The 22,771-nt window shown below is 44.4% G+C and overlaps 1 long non-coding RNA gene across 1 annotated transcript in view; it reads right to left on the bottom strand.

Moving 5' to 3' along the window:
- The window catches only part of LOC124091381 (uncharacterized), a 69,103-nt gene that overhangs the window by 5,423 nt on the left and 40,909 nt on the right, over positions 1 to 22,771 (bottom strand). The window lies entirely within an intron of this gene.

Below are 22,771 nucleotides of genomic sequence, written 5' to 3'. Positions count from 1 at the left end.
AACACATCATTTTTATAAGGATTGTCATGGGATTGTATCCATAACTAACCCTCCATAACTGACCCCTCCATCAATAACAAATCCACATAAGGATTAACAAACTTGCCTGGCCCAGTGGCCCATATCTATAACCCCAGTGGCTCCAGAGGCTGAAGCATGAAGATCACAAGTTCAAAGCCAGCCTCAGCAATGGTGAGGCGCTAAGCAACTCAGTGAGATCCTGTCTCTAAATACAACACAAAATAGGGCTGGGGGTGTGGCTCAGTGGTTGAGTGCCCGAGTTCAATCCTCAATACAAAAAAAAAAAAAAAAAAAAGATTTAACAACCTTAATCCATTCAGGAGGATGAAACCTCCAGGACCTATCACCTTTTAGGGGATAGAGTAAGAGTCTATTTGCCATCACCATGGCAATTCAATTTCAATGTGAGTTTTGGAGGGGACATTCCAACCTAGTAACAAGGAAAGAGAGTGTTTCTTCACAGAAGAGGAAATACAATCGGTCAACAAATATATGAAAAAATGTTCAACATCACCAGCCATTAGAGAAATGCAAATTAAAACTACACTGAGGGCTGGGGTTGTGGCTCAGTGATAGAGCGCTCACCTAGCATGTGTGAGGCCCTGGGTTCGATTCAGCACAACATAAAAATAAGTTAGTAAAAAATAGGTCTTGTGTCCAACTACAACAAAAAAATAAAATATCTTTAAAAAACTACACTGAGAATTCCATCTCACTCCAGTCAGAATGCCAATCAACAGGAATACAAATAACAATAAATGTTGGCCAGGATGTGGGGAAAAGGCACACTCATACATTGCTGGTGGGACTGCAAATTGGTGCAACCACTCTGGAAAGCAGTATGGAGATTCCTCAGAACACTCAGAATGGAACCATCATTTGACCCAGTTATCCCACTCTTCGGTTTATATCCAAAAGACTTAAAATCAGCATACTACTGAGATGCAGCCACATCAATGTTTATGGCAGCTCAACTCACAATAGCTAAGCTATGGAACCAACCTAGGTTCCCTTCAACAGATGAATGGATAAAGAAAATGTAATACATATACACCATATTATTCAACCATAAAGAAGAATGAAATTATGGCATTTGCAGATAAATGATCAAACTAGAGACAATCATGCTAAGTGAAATAAGCCAATCCCAAAAAAACAAAGGCCGAATGTTCTTTCTGATATGCAGATGCTGACTCACAATAGGCACAGGGGTGGGGGGGTGAGTGGGGGTTGTTCACCAGATTGGGAATGGAGGCAATGGAGGGGAGATGGGAATGGGAAAGACAGTAGAATGAATCGGACATGGCTTTCCTATGTTCATAGAATACACAACCAGTGTAATGCCACAGTGTAATACCACAGCCACAAGAATGGGAAGTTATACTCCACGTATGTATGACACGTCAAAGTACATTCTAATGTCATAAATAATTAAAAAGAAAAAATAAATTTTAAAAAAGAAAGAAAAGAGAGTGTTTTCAGAAGGGACCATGATGGGTCTTATAAAAAGAAGACTGAGAATGAGCCACTGGATTTAGTGATATGAAGGTTATTGATGAACTTGACAAGGATAGACAGAGTAGGAGGGGCTAAAGTCTACGGCAGGGAGCCTCCCAGATGGTCCCCATGCCCCCTGCCTCCTGGAATTCACATCCTTTTGTTGTCCCTTCCCACAAGGACCAGAGTTGATCAGTGAAAAACAGAAGGCCACAGAAATGCTAGCGTATAACTTCTGAGATTTGATTGTAAAAGACCATGGCTTCTGTCTTGGGCTCTCAGATCACTTGCTCTAGGAAACATCACCAACCCACAAGTAGCTGACATCTGTCAACAATGGTGTGAGTGAGCCTAGAGGTGGATCCCGGCCCTCAGGTGACACCGGCTCCAGGTAACAGCTTGATGGAAACCTCATGAGAGACCATGAGCTACATTCTCCCAGATAAGTCTCTCTGGTTCCTAAGTCACAGAACAATCACTGCCAGGGGGGGACTGGAGGCAGGTAGTTCCTCCATTGTCTGTTTGATATTCAAGGAGCTGCTCTTTCTGTCCTAACATGGGGATCATGTACCCTACATCGAGTTCTCTCTCTCCCCAGTTTTCTAGTAGGAAAGCTTTTTATGATCTGCCTTTGAGAAAACTCAAGCAGACATGTTCTCCGATTGTATCACCATAATTAAAATCATGATTTCCAAGTCGAGAGCCCATAGATCTGATAAGTGGAACGAAGACCCTTTCTATCACCCCAACATCAGGCTCTGAGCACCTTCAGGAGTGGGTTCCATTGCTTCAGCTTTTATTTCATTCACATGGCTATCAAAATTAGATGAGTGAAACTGATTTGAAAAAAAAATTGATAACAGAATCTGGAGGTTCATGAAGAGAGACCTCTCTGCAGTAAAAACCAAGGTCATTCTCTTTTCTTAAATTTTTAAAGTTTAAACATAATATTTGTACATCCTTGTGGGCTATATCATGGTAATTCAATACATATACACAATCATAATTATCAAATCAGGGTATTAATCATTTCCCTCTCTTCAAACATTGATCATTTTTATGTGTCAGGAATTTCAAACTTTTCTTCTCTAGTCATTTTGAAATACATCATAGGACATTTTAATCAATAGTTGCCCCACTATGCTATAGAAAAACAGAATGAATCCTTCCCCTCTAACTGCATTTCTGTGCCCCTTATTGAACTTCTTTGGTTCCCACCCCTGCCCCTTGTCCTTCCCAGTCTCTAGTGGCCACTAGTCCATTCTATTCTTGTAGAGATCAACTTATTAATTTCACAAATGAATGTGTGCTATCTGTCTTTTTGTGCCTGGCTTGTTTTGCTTAAATTAATGACCTTCAGTTTCTGCAAGTGATAGGATTTCATTTGTGAGAAGAGTTTAAACGAAGGGCCAAGAATTGTAAAGGATACCTATAATACCCAGCTCTCAGGTTAGCTCAATTTTTAAGAGCATTTAAGTTCCCACAAGGTGTCAAGAAGGTGGCAGGAACTTAGCCAATGCCTTGCCAGCTCCAAGGGCACATTCACATCGTGTCCTATCTGGACTAACGCAAGTCCTCCAACACAAGAGGGAAGATAAAAAAATAAATGGGGATATTGTTTAATGGATAGAGTGTTCCTGTTCGGCATAATGAAAAAGTTCTGGAAATGGATAGTGGTGATGGATGTACAACATTGAGAGTGTACTTAATGCCACTTAATTGTACATTTTTTAAATGTACATTTTAATATGGTCATTTTTATGTTATGTGTTTACCATGCTACAATTAAACTAAAACACAATAGAGAAAGTCCTTGAGCCCAAAAGAACTCCCAGTCTTGGTTGGCAAAGAGCAGGTAATAAAAAGATATCATAATTGTATCTTCTAAAATAGCAGAATGCCATTTGTGCATGAATGCTATGTTTTGAATGAATAGTGAACTTTGAGAAAGCTGATATTACACTGAGTCTTGAAGCGTGGATGAGTTCATTAACTGAATAGATTCTGGGATCCTCTGCAATATCCTTAGAAAAGCTTAGGCCATGCTTCTCCTGATCCAGAAGACACCATCCAGAGGAGAGGGTGGATTTGGAAGAGAGTATCATATAAGAGGAAAGAAAGGTCACCTTCTAATCCAAGTGACTGGTTGCTGGTGAAGGAAGGACAGAAGACCCAGAAGGAAGGCTGAAGGTTACCACTAAGAGGGTGGGAGATACTGCAGAAGTTCCCACAGGGCCAGCTTTGCAATGAATGGAGAGTCGCAGACAGGCAAGGAGGAGGACTTTAAAGTTAAGTAACACAGGAGGGAACCCAGTCACCTCGAAACCCTCTGTCCCTCCCTGACACACCAAGCAGGCCCCACTCCCTTCCTGCCATGAGGAAATGGTGGTTGTAAAACCGATAGACTGTTCTTGGGATTCTGATTGCAATCACCCGCTTTGGGGAACAATTACAACTTCATAGGAAGAAGAAGAGTTTCTAGTAAAGTGAAAAACAAACTTCAGAAAATTTTTCTTCCCTTTCAGGAGAAAAGTTTTAACCCTATATCTTTTTTTTTATGGACTCTTTTTAGTTATATATGACAGCAGAATCCATTTTGGTATAATTATACAAGCATGGAATGTATCTTAACCCAATATCTTTATTTTCCTAACCAGAAATTAAATTCCATGTTGCAGTAAGTACTCTTGTGCTAAGGGAACAATAGCACAGACATTTGAAGGAAACTTTGCTGAAAAAATACAAATTTGTTGGGTCCTATTTAAACTCACAGGCTTCCAGAAATACCTGAGGCACAGCAATTGTGGAGAATTCTGTCTACAGGCACAAGATATTTCAGAGTCCTTTTAATTCTATTATCCTTTTGTTTGCTCCTCAGTGAAAGAATCACAGAAGCTTAAAAGTAAATAGTTATAAAGGACCCAAGAGAATTTTTTTAATCCTCCCTCTAATTAAAACACCACCATAATTTGTGCAATCTACTTGAGCATTTGCAAAATGCTTTAATAAATCTTGGCCTTGACTTATTATTTAATATGATAACTGTATAAGATGCACATTATGATTTCCATTTTACAGATTCTAAAAATGAGGCTCAATGAGATTAACTGAGGTAACTGGGTCACTTGATTAGTAAATGATAGCCCAGTTTTTAAGCTCCAATATTATAACACATTATGCACTGTTCTTTTTATTTTGAAAAAAAGTTTCTCATCATGAAAGTTAGAATTTTTAATTTTAGAGAATTCAGAAGTGACAAAATAAAATAAAAGGCTGAAAAAAATAAAGGATAGTTACATCTTGATGTATAGACTTTCAGGATTTTTCTCATGAATATGTATATGCACACATTTTTAAAATAAAATGGAATTACACTATACATAAGTTTTATAATTTATATTTTTAAATGATGACATATTGCATTTTCCCATACTTCAAGATAGATAGATAAGCTATATTCTTGATCACAAACAAACCTCAGCATATTCCAAAGAATTAAAATTTTAGGAAGAATGTCTCCAGTCCCATGGAATCAAACTAGAAATCAATACCAGAAAGATAATAGGAAAATCTCAAGACATTTGTAAATTAAACAGAACACTTCTAAATAATTCATAGTCCAAAGAAGAAATATCAAGATACATTTTTAAAAAATATTGAATCAAATGAAAATAAAACATATTGAAATCTCTGGGATACAGGTAAAGCAGTGCTGAGTGGAAATTTGATAACACCTAATGAATATGCTAGAAAAGCAGAAAAACCTCAAGTCAATAATCTCAGTCCCTACCTCAAGAACCTTTAAAAAAGAGAAGAAATAAAGAGATAATAAAGTGATAAAATCCATGAAGTTGAAAGCAGAAAAATAGAAAAAAAAATACAGAAGAGAATGGTGAGCAAATGCCTTGTTACTTTGTCACAGTAAGCCTACAAGAAGTTGGAGGAGTTGAAACTAAAAACTGGACTGTCCCAAGAAGGCTCAGTGAGTTTCAGAATTTACACCGGAAACTCAGTGAGTGTGTCCCTTCTATTAAAAAAGTCCAGTTGCCTTCTCTTAGCAAGCTGCCTTTCAAATCTATAGATCACAAGTTTATGGAAAAGTCAAAGAATCAATTAAATAAGTTTTTACAGAAGCTACTTTCAGATGAAAGACTGTGTCAGAGCGAAGCACTTTATGCCTTTTTGAGCCCTTCTCCTGACTACCTCAAGGTCATTGATGTGCAGGGGAAAAAAAACTCTTTTTCATTATCCTCATTTTTGGAAAAACTTCCCCGTACGGGCCACCAAATGCCGCAGTCTGGCTGGGCACAATCAGGAGCCACTTGTCAAAAGAAACTAACTTTATTTTAGAACCACACACGACAAACAAAATAGTCTCTCAGGAAAAACCCTCAGAGCCTCAACTGCCACCACCGGCTTTCCCCAAGCCTCTCTCTCCCACACAAGCTTCTCTCCACCTCCCACAATCCTCCTGCTCTTGAGGCCGATTGGCTGGGTCATGTGGGCGGAGCCAAAAAAGTCCCCCAATGAGCAGCTCCGTGGTCTGAAAGGGCAGGGAAACAGTCCAATGAGCATCACCGCAGAGGAGGCAATCAGCTAGATGTTGCTGGGGCCGAGGAGCCAATCAGCTAGATGTTGCTGGGGCCGCTGTGAGCCAATCATCAGCCAGCAGCTGGAAGTTTGCTGGCAGCTGGAAGTTTGCTGGGGCCCCTTTGGCTGTGGCTCTCAACAACAAAAAGCTTCCTTTTTTGTTATATCAATAAAATTGGCAAACTTCTAGCAAGACTGACAAAAGAAAAAAAATAGGGAAAACATAAATTACAAATATCAGGAATAAAATAGGAGCTACTACCACAGACCCAACAGATATCCAAAGAGTAGTAATGGAATGCCACCAGCAATGCTACCCACGTAAATATGACAAGTTAGATGAAATGGATCAATTCCCTGAAAATACAAACTACAACAATTCACCCAATATGAATTAGATCATTTGAGTAGCCCTGTAACTATCAAGAAATTGAATTTGCCATTTTAAAACTCTCCAAAAAAAAAAAAAAGAAAGAAAGAAAGAAATCTCCAGGACTTTGTGATTTCACTGGAGAATCTATCAAACACTTTAAGAGAAGCCAATAGCAATTTTATATAATCTCTTCCAGAAAATAGAACAACAGTAAATACTTACCAAACCAAAAAACATGTATAAAAAAAGAAATAAGACTATTAATCAATATAGTTCATGCATATAGATACAAAATCCCTTTTAAAAATGATAGCAAATAGAATTTAACAATATATGAAAATAATTATACACTATTACTATAGTGGCACCCCATTTCTCTACAGAAATCTTCACCCTGGCTGATTTTAGGACTGTCAGCAAAAGAGACCTACAAAAGAGTTCAATGTAGATATACTTCTTATTTTCGTGTTACTCTGACTTACTTGGCCACTGGCTGGGAAGAAATCAGCACTCCAGGTGCTGGACACCCCCTTACTAGTTTTTCACCAATATGTATGCAGTATAGTACTTTGTAGATATATGTAAACAAGGCCTCTGGCCTTGAGCTGGGGCTTCACAAAGATGTCTACATTTCTAAGATAAGTTACCAACTGGGCTCCATGGTAACAGCTGGCAGGGGGAGGAAAGAAAGGGGAGAAGAAGTTCCCCCTTCTCAAGTGTTGTCCTTGAAGGTTAACTTGCCCAGAATAGTGAAAGAAAAAAACTGCTTTTATGTGAACTTCTACAGACTGTGAACTTCTGAGCCCCTCCCCTCAAGTGCTGGGTATAAAATTCTGAAACCACAGGGTTCAGGAGATTGATTGATTACAGAAAAAGCTGTCCCCTCTGAACTTGGCTGCAGCCAAATAAAACAGTTTCCTGCTATCTTCAGTACCTTGTCTCATCTGTCCCTACAACATTACCAATTGGTATTTGCTCTAGCAATACAAGACTGGTTTAATGGTTAAAAAAAAAAAAAACATGGACATATCCACCATGTTAATAGTTCAAGGAAGAAAATTCATATGAATATATTGATACATACAAAAAGGTCTGACAATATTCAATATCCATTTATGGTTCTCAAAAAATATATATCCAAAAAAAAAACTATCAGGAATAAAAAGGGAATTTCCTCAACTTGAAAAAGAACATTATAGAAAGACCACACCTAAGATTAGAGTTAATGATGAAAAATCAAACCACTGTTATTCAATATAGTAATAAAAGTTCTAATCAGTGTAATAAGCCAAGAAAAGGGAATAAAATACACAAGATCAAAAAGAAATAATAAAACCATCCTTATTTGTAGATGTATGATTGCCTATATACAAAAATCCCATGGAAATGTTATAATGCTCTTAGAACTGATCAGTGAGTTTATACAGGCTACAAGATACAAGCTAAATGTACAAAAGTTCATGTGTGAGCGCACACACACAGTAAACAAATGAACACTGAAATTAAAATACCATTTATAATCACCTAAAAAATGCTTACATTAAAACTAACCCGATACATACAGGACTTGTATGGTGAAAACCACAAAATTACTGATAAAAGATATACCATGTCGATGAACTGGAAGACAACATATTAAAGATGTCAGTTCTTTCCAAATTGACAAACAAGGTTAAAGCAGTTCTTATTAAATCCCCAGTGAGATTTCTATAGATAGAGGATAGGCAAGATTACCTCAAAATTCATATGGGAAAACAGAAGAACTATAATAGCTAACACATTTGAAAAAGAAAAATAATATGGGAGGAAATCAGTGCAGCCAATTTGAAGACTTATTATCTGGAGACACTAGATAATTGTCAATAGAGACAATGTGGTGTTGGTGAACGGAGAGACATATAGATCGATGGAACACAGTAGAGAATAAACCTGCACAAATACATCCATCTGATATTTGACAAAGATACAAAAGCAATTCAATGCAATGAAGACAGCCTTTTCAATAAATGGAACTGTCAGCAATTGAGCATCCATAGAGGGGGAAAAAAAAAACTCAACTTACACATCATATCTTTTAGGATTTTAACTCAAAATGGATCAAAGACTTAAAAATAAAATTTAGGACTATTAAAAATTAAGGAAAAAACATAGGGAAAGTCTTTGGATTTAAGAGGTGGCCCAAAAGATCTTAGACAAGGTACCAAACTTATGAACAATAAAAGGAAAAACTGATAACTTGAACTTCATCCCATGAAAGATCTTATTAAGGAATATAAAGACAACCTCCAAACTGGGAGAAAATATTTGCAAACCATATATTCAACAAAGAATTACTATATTGAATACAGAATATATAAAGAACTCTTAAAATTCAACAGTAAAAAACTTAAAAATCTAATAAGAAAATAGAAAAATCAAAATCAAAAATCCCAAAGGAGACATTTCATGAAAGAGGAAATACAAAAGCACATGAAAATGTATCTAACATCACTATTCATTAGAGAAATGAAAATTAAAACCCCAATGAGATAGCACTATCTATCTCCAGAATAAAAAAAAATGGCAATACCACCAAATGTTGGTGAGCATGCAGAGAAATTGGATCATTCTTACTTGCTATAAAATGATACAGCTACTATGGAAAGAGTTTGTCCATTTCTTTTATTTTAAAAAATACACATGTAACTGTTCTATGGCAAAGCAATTGTACTCCTAGGCATTTACTGCAGAGAAGTAAAAAATTCTATTCCCATAAAAATGGAAAAAATTTAAATCTTTTCATGAATGTTCAGTAACTTCATCTGCAATAGCCCCAAACTGGAAGCAGTCTATATATCCTTCGGTAAACAAATGTGATACATCCATACCACAGAATATTACTCAGCAATAAAAAAGAAATGAACTATAGAAACACCCAACAACTTGATAAATATCCAGAGAATTAGGCTGAGTGAACAAAGCCAATCCCAATAGATTTCATACTACATGACCCCATTTATAATAATTTCTGACAATCCTGAAATGACAAAATTATCGAGACAGAGAACAGATCAGTGATTGTCAGGGGTTGTATAATTCAATGTTTTGCTTTGCTTTGCTTTGTTTTTGGTATATTCACAGTAGTGAGCAGCCTTCACCACAATCTATTTTTAAATATTTCAATTCCCCTTAAATAAGCATCAAGCTCATTAGCACTCAATCTCCATTTTCCACACGCACACCAATTTCCAACCCCCAATCTAAACTAAGGCAAACCAGTTAGACCATGTTTCCTCAAAAGGTGAGTCCCAGGGACAAGACTCACTTCTGCCTGGGTGTGTCCACATTATAAAAGTCTCCCAGTGACATTGCCACATTGATCCTGAAGGGCGAGGTGAGTTTTGTCATGACCCTAATCTAAATTTTCTTTTTATAAATTTACCTTTCCTGGACATTTCCTATAATTGCAATCACAGTATGTGGCCTTTTGTGACTGGCTTCTTTCAAATAGCAGAGTTTTTCAAGGATCCCTTATGTTGTAACATCTATCAATATTTATTCCTTTTTATTGCCAAATAGTATTCCATATACAGATATACCATATCTTATTTATCTATTCAGCAATTAATGAACAGTAGACTGTTTTCACTTTTTGGCGATTATAAGCAGTGCCACTATTAACATTCACGTATGACGTTTTTAGTGCGGATACATGTTTCACTTCTTTGGGCATCCACCCTAGGAGTGGACTGCTGGGTCATGTGCTAACTCGATGTTTAACCTTTCAACCTGATGCCCATTTTGAAGACTCTCCTGGAAGTAAAAAGCACTTCTTCATTCATGGAGGCATCTTTGAGGGTCTTGATCCATATTGCCAAATCACACTCCTGAATATTATTCCAGGTTTTGCTCCCCCCAGCAGTCCAAGAGCATGCCTTCATGGAATAAATCTGGGCTCCAGATGGTCCTAAGTGATCTGACTTCTTTTTGGCCCTGCGAGCTCACGAGGCAGCCCACTCATTTTCCACACAAGGCTTTATACAGGAGCCAGAAGACCTGTCTCTCTTGCCAGACCTGCAACTTGCTGGCCGGGCCACCTTGGGCAGGTTATCATTCTCTGCAAAAGGAAGACAAAACTCACCCTGCCTGCTTCCCTCAGTCCTCCTCCAAGATCAATGTGGCAATGTCACTGGGAGACTTTTGCAATGTGGACACACCCAGGCGGAGATGGGTCTCATCCCAGAGAATCACCTTTTGAGAAACACGGTCTGCCTGGGTTGCCTTAGCATCACCGTCTTTGACAGAACTTGGCCGTCAGGGTCATGGCTCTTTGGTTCAGGTGTATCTACTTTAACAGAGCTTGAGATCAAACAGTCTTTCTAAAGACTGTTTCTTAGGCTAAACACACACACTACCACCAGTGAACACGTTAAGGATGGACAAAGGGGGATGAAGGTTTCTGAGAATCCATACTGCACCAGGAAAGTTTTTGTTATCATTGATGAAAAGTTCTTCTTTCCATTGAAATGGAATCCAACCAGTGGTCTCTACCCTGCCGTCGGGGAGCTAAGCCCGAGCTGAGATTTGTAAGACTCTTTTCACAAGCCCAGCACCATCCCCAGAGGCTCAGGAGGCAGTGGGGCCTGCTTGTGCGCATGCTGAGCCCAAGGGACCAGCGCCTTCTCAGTGTCTGCACCCTGGCCAACATGCCCGTGCCTGGACCTGTGGACATTTGCCAGAGGTTGAAGGGAGATCCTTTTGCTTGTGAGAAGGCAGTAAAGGTCATCAATCATGACCAGAAATAAACCAGTGGCCTGGGATCAGGGCACCGCCTTTCTGCATGTCCATGAGCATCCTTCCTGTGGCAGGGGAACACAATTCCATTAGTCCAAAGCCCCAAGTCACAGCAGCTGCTGTACAGACCAAGCTACCTGCTCCCTCCCTCCCTACGTCGCTGCAGGTGTCCACTGGAGGAGGAGGAATTCTGTTTAACTTCCTCTTACTAATCCCAGGAGGCTTATTGGAGAGATAAATATATTCAATCAAATAAGATCAGCCATTAGGCAATCCTCGCTCCCTGTTTCGGCACTGTGCGTGTATCCTCTTTAATTCCCACAGCAATCTCCCAGACAGGCATCGCACCCATTTTACAGATCAGCAAACCAAGGTCCCTTGAGGTGAAGGGACCTGCTGAGGCTGTAAAGCCAGAAGGAAGCCAGGCCATCTTGGGCAGGCCAGGCCTTGTTGACTTCAAAGCCCGCGTTCTTCTCATTTCACAATGACTCTGGGTATGATCTGGAACCCAGGGCTAACTAGCAAAAAAAAAAAAAAAAGAAGTGTGGCTAGATGGACCCAGTGAGGTCCCTGCCAAGGGATGGGGGCAAAGCACCACCTTCAAGTTCCGATGTAGGGAAGAAGCCAAGTGTTTCTGTTCCCTCCCTCAGAGGCGGGCAGGAGCCCACCCACCTGAGTGTGTGCCTCCTCCGGCCTGGTTGTTTGGATCATCTGTTTTTATTCTGGCTTCTCCCCTTCCCTCTTCCCCTGCAAAGCCCTTTGTGTCATGGATTTTCTCTTCCAGTTCAATTTCAAGAATTGTTTAGGCAAGGAGGGCCTCTCCCTGGGTGTTTGTTTTTGTTGACAGGAAACATTAGTTATGAGTCATTCCAAAGCAGTGTATCAAAGAGCAGGGCAGACGCAGCAGTGGGGGTGCGCTGCAGACCGGGAGGCCCCTGGGGTTGCCTGGGCCTCCCTAGAAGTTTCGAGGTCACTGGCCCCAGGCATCGCTGGGTGGTTTGCGAGGAATAGCATCTAGTCATTGTTAGGCTTTTGGTGTGGGTCAGCAAGGAAAATCCCCAGAGAAGCAGCTCCAGGTCAGACCACAAGCTGAATAAAATTAAGGAACACAAGCTGATGACAAGCCATCGAAATCCTGTCCTAGGAGCTCAGCACACCAGCACCAAAGACACCCCATGATGGACAGTGCCGACCAATGAATGGATTGGCCAGAGCCCTGGGCAGGATGATGTTTCCAATGGGCTAATCCTCTATGGCCTTTTTAACGGCCACAGAATCAGGGCCACCTGCTGCTTTGGACATCCCTAGAGGACATGCAACTCTAAGGACATGCAATTCTAGGGACACCAGCAGCGTCCACCACATACCAACACAAATACTTTCCCACTGTCACTAAAACACTCTATGTGTGTGTGATGACCTTAAGGACTGGCCTTGGTTCTCTCTAGAGTCACCTGTTGTGTGACCTCCTATCTTCTGTTCAACACCATCCTGAAGATGCAACCCAAGCACAAAGAAGCATAAGACATAATTTCTGCCTTCGAAGAGCACAATGAGAACCCAAATACTGACATGCAAAACAGGAAACAGTGCCAGGCTCTGCGCTCTCAGTCGTAAGGTAGTGTGGTGACAACAAAAACAGTTGTGGGGGCTTAGAAGGAGGAGAAAACCTCAGCACTCAAAGTTCCAGGTCAGAGTAATCAGGGAAGGCTCCCTGGAGGTGGTGGGACCTGAGCCAGTCCTTCCACAATGGGTTCAGAGTGGGGCGTGGAATTCTAGGTGGGAGGAGCAGCATGGCCAGGACCAAGTACAGAGCTCAATCCAGGCACGGCAGATGACTCACTGCTGGCTCTTTACCAGCACATTCTAACCAGGAGAGAAAGCAGGATGTCTCCGAGCCCAGAGGAGGTGGGGAAGTTGGCTTCACTAATAGCTCTGGATTTCAAACCCATACAGGTGGAATAGAGAATGCTTCTTAAGTGCTATCCATGTGCCAGCCTCGTGACACAAACTTACTTAGTTCTTGAAACAAATCTGTGGGAATACTGTCATTAAGCCCCATTTTCCTTATGGATAAACTGAGGCTTACCAAGGTTAGGGGACATGCCTTAAATCACACAGCAGAGTGACAGAGACAGGCCTCTGACCTGGGCCTGCTCACCACAGAGCGAGTACCCATTTCACCAGGCTCACTACCTCCCCCAAGCAATTGATGGCTAGCTGACCCCTTGGACCAAGGCCAAATCTAAGCAAAGCAGCACCCCAACCACCACTCACTGAGACTCTACATCTGCCACAAAGCCTTTCCTGATTCTTCCTCACCAGATGGGCTCGTTCTTCCTTGTTCATGGAGCAAATCTACCAATCCTCTCCTGCACCAGGCCCCATGCTAGGCCCTGGAGTCCTGTGAGAAACAGGGCAGAACCTGTCCCCACGGAGCTTATGTCCTGTGCCTGATTCCCAGTTTACTGCTTCTGGCAGGGGCTGCTTCTGGGAGGCTCCAGTTCCCCTGACTTCCCTCCCCGGAGCCCTCTCTCTAGGCCACACCGCCAGCGGTCAGCACGGACCTGGAAAACATTCCCAAGGGCTCTGGCCGCTGAGACTGCTCCCTCTCCTATAGAGGCCTGGGCCAACCCCCGCCACCTATTAGGCAAGTGCCCAACTTCACTGTACCTGGTTAGCAAACACCATTTGATGTGGTCACAGGAGCCAGGGCCACAGAAGCCAAAAGGCTTGAACTTGAATCCCAGATCTGCGGTCCACGGCAGCTTATTTGAGCAATATCTTCATCCCACCCAGCCACAGGCTCCCAGGCCTTAAAGGTTATAGACGTTTCCTCAGATTAGTGCTCAAAGCGCACCATCCCATGGATTCTAAGATACAACATTTTATTTTATTTTATTTCATATTTTTAAATGCCTGAGGTCAAAATGCAGCCAGCAGTTGAAGGGCTCTTCAACATTGGCAATGGTCGCCCAGGTGTTGGGGGTTGGGGGAGATGGAAGGACTGCAAGGGGCACTAGGAACTTTCGGGGACAACAGCCCTGCTCACTGTTTTATTCAGGGATGGTTTCACCTCACTGTGGTTTCACATGTGGACACACTTATGAATATTTAAATTGGGGCAGTTTAATATATGTCAATCATACTCCTAATCAAGCTCTTACAAAATAGAACTCTATCTTCCTAACTCCGATTAACCAATTAGAGTTCCTCACTTGCTTATTAGAATTCTAACTAACTCTAACTTGCTAATTACTCCTTCTTACTAACTTGGCTCTCTCAATCCAAAGGAAAAGTTATCTTTTCAAAATCCTGGTGTGCACCGAGAACCCAGCATGGTGACGAGCACTTGATCATCAAGAGCTGGACGAGCCTGTACCTGTGTCTTTGCCCCCAGAAGGGCCTGGGCAACACGCCACACCTGCATCCTGCCACCAAACAATGCCACAGAGATATTTCACAATCATCCAGCTCTTTTTTGTTCTGTCTGTCCTTACGAGCAGATATGGGCTCGGCCATTTGGCCTGTTTTGAACAGAGGGAGAAAAGCTCATTCCCTGCCGCAGTTTCACCTGAGGCACCCCACGTTCTGACTTTCTGGCTACCTGAGGTGAGCCATGATCCTGGCTGGTGACACCCACTCCATCAGAGCCCCTAGAGATGCCTGACTGAGGACCAGTTCCCCTAACATGTGCCCACAGCCACCCCGCCCAGCCACCCAGCCCAGCCACCAAGAGTGCACAGGTCTCCTGCAGCCAGTGTTCCTGGGAGCAACAGGCTCTTCCTTTTGGGCTCATGTGCTGGTTTATTTCAGCATGGCTGTGCTCAGTTCTGCATACCACGGGCATCAGAACTACAAGTATTAAACGCTGAGGCAAATATCCCCCGCAAAGTCCTCACACCATCATTATTCTGAGGAATGACTGAATACTACTGGATTAACACTAGAAGCAAACTAGGGCTGACGTGTTCTAGCTCACAGGTTACACACTGTACAATTGCGCAGTCACATAGTAAGGGGCCTAGAAAGTCATTATGACCTTAATGGTTAATGGGACAAATAAATCTTGCTACAAATCTCTCTGTACTAGAGACGTAGTATCAGAACAAGCAGAATTGTTCACAGCCAGTGCCAGAGATTATAGATATCACATGACAACAGATAAAGCCAAGCCTGATAGCAAGTGACCTGGTTTTAGGCCCAGCTCAGCCAGTAACCAGGAGTCTGACCTTTGGCAAGAGCCTTAGTAACACCACTCCCAACAATACAAACCACGGGGGAAGTGCTATGGAAACTTAGTACCTATAATTTTATGTTATGCATCACAGTTTTAAAAAATCAGAAACTGGCTAGACTCAAAAGACCACAGAAGCCTCTGGCCAGGCCGTCTTACAGTTCCAACATGAAGGCCAGGATCATGACAGGAGGGTGCCAGAGAAGGAGTGGGTAGAAGAGCACCCAGGGAGGAGGGCAGGGCCTGCCTCACCCCAACACCCCAAGAACAGGGAAGGAAATGCCCGCCCTTCTAACACTTCTGTTATTTTTTCATTCCATCCCAGGTTGGAACAAAGAGCCTTTTGTGAGTTTAATGGGGCCTGACCTGGCAAACTTTCCTGTCTCCTTCTTCTGTGTGCGAGGGGAAGGGAAAAAAAGAGGCAAAAACAAAGACACAGCTTTCTGTCAGGGGTCTGTTACCTTCCTTTGAAAGGCTGGTGGCTCTGGTTTAGACCGTGGCAGGTGAGGACTGAGGAGGGGTCAGGAGGCAGAAGGAAGCGTGGGATGGGAAGGGAAGGAGGCCACACGTGACCCTTCCGTCCAGGAAGACGGGGCACAGTACTGAGCCCTCTACTCCATGAGCTTTCTGAAACCCACCTAAACTCCCTCATCTGTCCTCACTATCCATGGGATAAGGACTGCATCTCATTTTCTGGATCAGGAAATGGAGACAGGCTGAAACCAAAGACTGTGCCCAAACGAGGTCACTCAGGTGACAGGAGCCCCAAAGCTTTTGTCCTTCTATATGCTGTGTCTGCTCTCCCAAGAGCTCCCAGCCACCATCATCCCCTCCCAGTGCCCAGAACCCAGGATCCACCAAGTGGGCAGTGTAAGAGCCATGCCTGGAGTCGTGACCGAGTCCCAGGAGGCAGGGTGTCCTTCCTCAGCACTGAGGACTGGCACAGGTATAGACTCCAAGGTGAGTGCAGAGAAACTCCAAGTGGGCTCAGGGCTCCCATGGTGAGCTCCAGGACCCACTCTGGGGAGCTGAAGAGTGGGTGCCACACCCTCCTCTGCCCCTACCCCACGCAGGCGGGTGTGCACGTGAGCACACCCACGTACGCGTGCACACCTCCCTGCATGCCACAGGAGGTGGGCAGAGAGCTCTATCTCAGGGTGACGCCTCGCCCTGGACAGACTCCCAGTTCACCCAGTGACTAACGAATGACAGGCATAAACTCTGAGGGTGGAGGGGGTGTCAGGGCAAAGGGATGAAGTCATTTAATGCAATTTCCTATCAATGGGTTATCCAGAAATAAGGGAGAGAGAAGAAAGTTCGACCCCATTCGAGGAAGTGGCTTGTGGCTTTCTTCTGTAGGAAAGAATCTTTGGCAGCAGGTGGGTGTCTACTGTCCCATCCTTTCCTGGGCCCTCCAGTCCCATGACCTCCCTACACACCCTCACACATCCACACTCTGGCCCCCCACCACACCTACGCGTGCAAGCACACACACACACACACACACACACACACCAGCACCGTCTCGCTGGCTCCCACACACTGGAGGGATGAACAGCCAGGCTATGGAGACACTTTCATCCTAACCAGCATTTGCTGAGTACCTAGAATGTGCCAGGAGTTACACCCAGCTTTATCCAAGCACACAAGGAATTTCCAGCTAATATCCATAATAACCCTACAAGGTAGGAACTATCAAAAGAAAAACTTTGAGAAGAGTTAAATTCAAGAAAGTTCAATGAAGCACAGAACTGCTGGCAAATCAGGCAGCCCTCAGAACCAGAAGAGGCTCAGAGAGCTCTGGTGGGCAGGAAGTATAGATAGACACAAGATAGACAGAGACACAGAAACCTCTCGACTGGTTACAGCTCGCGGATGCCTTATTTGAACACAGGCAGATCAGTTGCCTCCTGTGTTTGGCTGAAGCTGCAGTGATTGGCTGAGACTCAAGGATTTGTTTCAAAAGTCAGCTCCTGGTGAAACTTGCAATTAATTCAGTACTAAGTTAAGCTGCAGTTCATCACGTAGGTACTCAAAGTATGGACAATTCCTCAGGCCCCACTTCATTTCCCTTAACAGTGCCATTATTCCCATTTTCCACCAAGGAAATCGAGGCTCAGAGCTTGGACAAACCCTCTGAGTTCCAAGAGCCAGACTCCAAACCAGCTCTCTCTAGCTCCAAAGCCCAAGTTCTTCACTACCTGGTACCTTTCAGCGCCCTCTGTGCTCAGGCACCCCTGTTCCCTTCCCTCCACCCAGACTTCTGCTGTGGTCCCTCAGCTTCCCTGAGTCCAGCCAGGGCTGGAGGCCTGAAGACCTGTCTCTCTTGGTTCCCGGTGGCTTCTGATTTTCTGTAGATCTGCAAGGTGATATGGGTTGGAGAGTGGAGAGGGCGTGTGTTTGGCTACATAGCACCACCCCCAAACCTGGGGATGGGTGACCTCACATGGCAAAGGGGACTCTGCAGATGGAATTCAGTGGAAGGATCTTGAGGTGTGGAGATGATACTGGATTATGGGGTGAGCCCAGAGTAATCACAGGATCCTTATAAGAGGGAGGCAGGGGTCAGGATCAGAAGCAGGAATCGGTGAAGGAAGGAGAAATATGAGGAAGGGGCCACAAGCCAACAAATGCAGGTGGCCTCCAGAGCCAAGAAAGGCAAGGAGACAGGTTTTGCTCTGAAGCCCCAGAAGGCACAAGCCCTGCTAACACCTTCTGAACTCCAGACCATAAGAGGATACCTTTGTGTTATTTTAAGCACTAAATTTGGGGTAGTGTTACAGCAGACACAGGAAATGAATCCAGGGGCAACCCAGAACAGCAGGGTTCAATCAGCTGGAGGAGATATTAGGGACTGTGTCAGTCTGCTCAGGCCGTGCCACCTCCGCAGCCCATTGTGCCAGGACAGTGGGATACATTGTTAAGACACCAAAGAAAATACCCAGAGATGGGCAAAAGCTTTGTTGAGAAATGCTGCTGGGGGAGGTCCTGTGGCAACAGGCTGAACGGACCCACCTCCACCCTCACTGTGCTGTACCAAGCAGCACCTCCTCCCCATCATGGTGCCTTGCCTAGTGACAGCCCACTGGATGAGTGACACGTGTCCTTTTCACAGGGCCCTCAGTTCTGTGCCAGGCCCCACTGAGAGGGGGCTTTTTTGTGTTAGGTGGCAGAACAGTGACACCATCGGCAGGTTTGCTTAGTTTGCCTGGTTGCACCAGGCATCCTGAGAAGCCCGTGTCCTCGCTTTTATGCAAAAATCCACTTTCTGCAGCAGCACTGGCTTGCCATGGTTCCCAGGGTGCAAGCAAAAAAACCAGTGTCCTTCAAAATAACATGTATTTGGACATTGCAACCTGAGGTTGCACTCATTGTTCCTTTAACTTGGCTAGTGTTTGGGAACAGAAAGGGGGAATTCAGGGACAGGGTGTTTTGCTATCTCCCTTTCCTTTAAGAACACTACAGACTGCCATAACAAAATGCCCCAGACAGGGTGCTTAAGCAACAGAGATGGATTTTCTCACAGTTCTGGAAGCTGGAAGTCCAAGATCACAGAGCCTCCATGGTGACCCTTGCTTTTCCAGCAGCTTCTAGATCTCCTAGGGCACCAAGTTGGAACCTAAACAACACATCCAAGCTTAGAGAACCAGGGGGACAGGACTTGCAGGGGAAACCGAGGATCCCCTCAGCGAGGACCCTGAAGGTCAAGGGACACAGGCCCCAAGTGAATCTGTCAGGCCTAGGGTAACTCACTTCAATTTTTCTTCCAGGCAGAAGGAAAATTCATCAGACTGGGCCCAGCCCAGGCAGTTAAATAGGGATTCTGATCACAGATCATTTCTGCTAATTAAACAAATATTTTTTCCAGCGCCGTCTTGGTTTCCGCTGTTGCTGTTGGCCCAGGTTGCTGGCTCACTCAGGGTCAGAGCTGTGCCCTGAAAGACCACGTGGATCAGAGGGTGACATGGCAGGGGTGGGGGAGCATTTGAAGTGGCCACAAAGGCAGGTCTTCAAAGAGAGTCACTCTGCGTCCAAACAGAAAGACGGAAGAGGGAAGAAAGCACCAGCACCTCTGGCCCGACAGTCACAACTCTGCACCTAGAGATTGTTGCTCACGCCCACATGTGTGCAACTGCACACTCACACCCAGGGAATGCACAGTCTTTCCCCCTCCTGCCTCCTAAGTCCTCCCCTGTGGACAAGTAAGCACTCTAGCTGCAGAATCAGGATTCCAAATTTGGAGATTTAAGTGCGGTTCTTGTACCCAGGAGGAAGCACGGGGTAAGCCAGAGAATTTACTTGGAGGACAGAGCCAGGCAGTCTGGGCACAAGGTCTCCTTGTGGAACCGATTCTCAATGGTTCTCAATCCCTTTAAGAATGCAGTGATTGCTGGGGCTGCAACTATAGCTCAGTGGTAGAGCACTTGCCTTGCATGTGTGAGGCACTGGGTTTGAGCCTCAGCCCCACATAAAAGTAAATAAATAAAGATGCTGTGTCATCTACAACTAAAGGAAATTAAAAAAAAAAAAAAGAGAATCCAGTGATTGCAAACTCCCCCCTCCCACCCCTCACCCCACAGCAATAACCCAACATCATATTTTGTTAAAAGTCCAGGAAGTCTGTGGGCTCCCTGAAGCCTGCCAGGAGCAGACCCTGGATTCTAGGTTTAGAGCACCATTCTGGAGAAGTCGGGGCATTTGTAATCTCTGAACCACATACAGAATTGTCAAGTTCATGAAGTTTTTCTTCCATCAACACCCCTGCAGACCTCTTTATAGCAAGCATTGGCACCCAGAGCCTCACTGCCATTCTTTCTTCCCTGAGTTGTCCTTTTAAACTTGAGACCCCCTAGCCTTTTTCAGAAAATGCTCTGCATCTGTCTGTCCCTCTTTTTTACATAAGCGGAGCAGCTACCCCAGTATGGACCAGGCTTGGCTGCACAAAGTCCTCCCCTAGGCTCCAGGTCCAGGCCTGCACCAACAATCCTGTGGCCATGAACACCCCTGCTGTCTTGAACCCTAGTCAGCATGAGACATATGGACTGCATCAGTGATTTCCTTCTCTCCTTGGCCAAGTGCCATCCAGCTAGAAACCTCACGTGCCAGGCTAGTCTGTAAAGCAAAGCAGAGCAAAGCAGAGGTGCTCTTATTGAAAAGGGGATGTGTGGTGAGCCGTGTTTGTAGACCACTGCTGCCATTAGAAGATGGCGCTGGTCTCCATTGTGGATCTTGGTAAACAACTCCTTATTAGGAAGAGTTGGCGCGCTGTCCCTCAGCACCCTATGAAAAAACCCCGCGTAGCAGCTTTGGATTGGACTTGAGTAAGCTTTATTAGGCTATGCTTGGGCGCTCGGCGGGGGGTCGCTAGAAGATGATACATGAATCAAGGCCTGAATAAACTGCTGAAAAAAGAATCCTGTGTCGTGTTTTCCCTTGCCGGCGAGGGGTCGCGACAATTGGTGGCCCGGACAGGGAATTATATTCATCGAACCCAGGATCCAGAACTTTCAGCAGTCAGGGTGGTGCACCGGTAAGTTCCCAGGTAAAGTGGGAATCCGCAAGCTAATAGCGGGACGCTCCTCGGTAAAGAAAGAGAGAGCGGGGAAAAAGGACGCTCCCCTGTAAATAAGGAGAGAGCGGGGCTTTTGTACTTTCACTTTCTTTATAGCTCTAAAAACATTATGGGCGCTACCTCTTCAAGCCCAATTTTGTTGGCCCTAGATGGGTTGCTACGTTCAAAAGGACTTAAGGTAAAGCAGAGCACTTTGCAGATGTTTTTGAGAGAAGCTGCCGGGGCCGCGGCCGCGGTCTGGGCATGAGGATGGCGGTGGGCTCAGTCAAGATGCAGCCGCCGTGCGAGAACCCGGCCCTGGCCGCGGCGGTGGCGGCGGCGGACAGCGCTCTGCGCCGCAGTCCTAGCGCCCGCGAGCCGGAGCGCGAGCAGCCGCCGGCGTCGCTGCGGCCACGGCTGAAGGACCTGCCTGCACTGCTGCGGAGCGGGCTCACGCTGCGGAGAAAGCGGAGCGCCGCCGGGGGCCGGGACCGGACGGAGCTGGTGTGGGTTCCAGAACGCCTGACAAGAAGAGTCCCGACAAATACATCTGAGTTAAATATAACCACTTTGGCCATTACTTCCCAGGTGTTAATTCCGTTGTCTCCTTCTAATGAGACCTCTAATGCCACTCATTTTAAGGCTTCTCCTTATTGCACCCCTGAGTATGGCTTCCCTGCTATATTTACACCTTGTCAAGATCACTCTTGGGAGAAACATCAGGTCGCCAAAGGTTTTTCCCTTTCCCCCTCTTTCAAAAGGTACTTGTATAATTCTTCCAACAATAATTCCTCTATAGGAGCGGGTTGGTCCTGGTTTCAATGGTTGATTTCCAATGAAAAGGGGGCCACAGCCGACATCTCCGCTTTGGCTCAATTACGAGGAGTCCAAAGTTGGCTGTTTAATGTTTCTGGCAGTAGTACCCAAGATTCGGTGTGGGGTAGGAGACTCAAAAATATTTCACACAATGCACAATTAAGTAATGCAACGTTACCCTCTGCAGCAGTCTGTCTCCAATCTCCGTTCCTGTTTCTTTTGGCTAATGTTACATCACAGGGGATGCTTAATTGTTCTAATACTACCTGTTACTTGTCTGAGTGTTGGAATGGATCCTGGCCTATGGCAGTGGTTATGAAAATTCCAACTTTTGTCCCGATCCCAGTTACTGCGGATCCAGAGTCATTTCCTATTGTTAAACTGATTAGAGCCCATAGAGATTTTGGAATTATGGCAGCTATAGTGACAGCTGTGGCAGTGTCTGCTGCTGCAACAGTTACAGCTGGAGTAGCCATGGCCAGCCAGGTTCAAACTGCTGCCACTATTAATCAGGTTATTCAACAAACATCCACCATACTTAAATCTCAAAGTAGAATTAATCAACACATTCTATCTGGGATTTTGGCTGCTAATCAAAGGATAGATCTGCTTCAAGCTCAAGTTGAGGAATTGTCAGACCTAGTACATTTGGGTTGTGTTGATCATCGTGCACATCTATGTATAACATCTCTCAGATTTAATGATTCCAGAAATACCTCTCAAATCATCGGACAGTACCTGGCTGGAAACTGGTCCATGGAAGCAGAGAAGTTGATCCAGACCCAACTGACACAAATTGCCATGTTGAACAACACTCGTGTGGACCCTGTGACATTGGGCCAATTTACGAATTGGTTGTCTTCTGCTTTTTCTTTCTTTAAGGAATGGGTGGGAGTAGGCATTTTTGGAGCGA

This window comes from Marmota monax, unplaced genomic scaffold (genome assembly GCF_021218885.2).
Source record: "Marmota monax isolate L192 unplaced genomic scaffold, Marmota_monax_Labrador192_F-V1.1 WCK01_AAM20220418_F8-fsc00072, whole genome shotgun sequence".
Taxonomy (NCBI): Eukaryota; Metazoa; Chordata; class Mammalia; order Rodentia; family Sciuridae; genus Marmota; species Marmota monax.
Note: the sequence above shows the minus strand (reverse complement) of the source record. Positions and strands in the feature narration are given on the sequence as shown.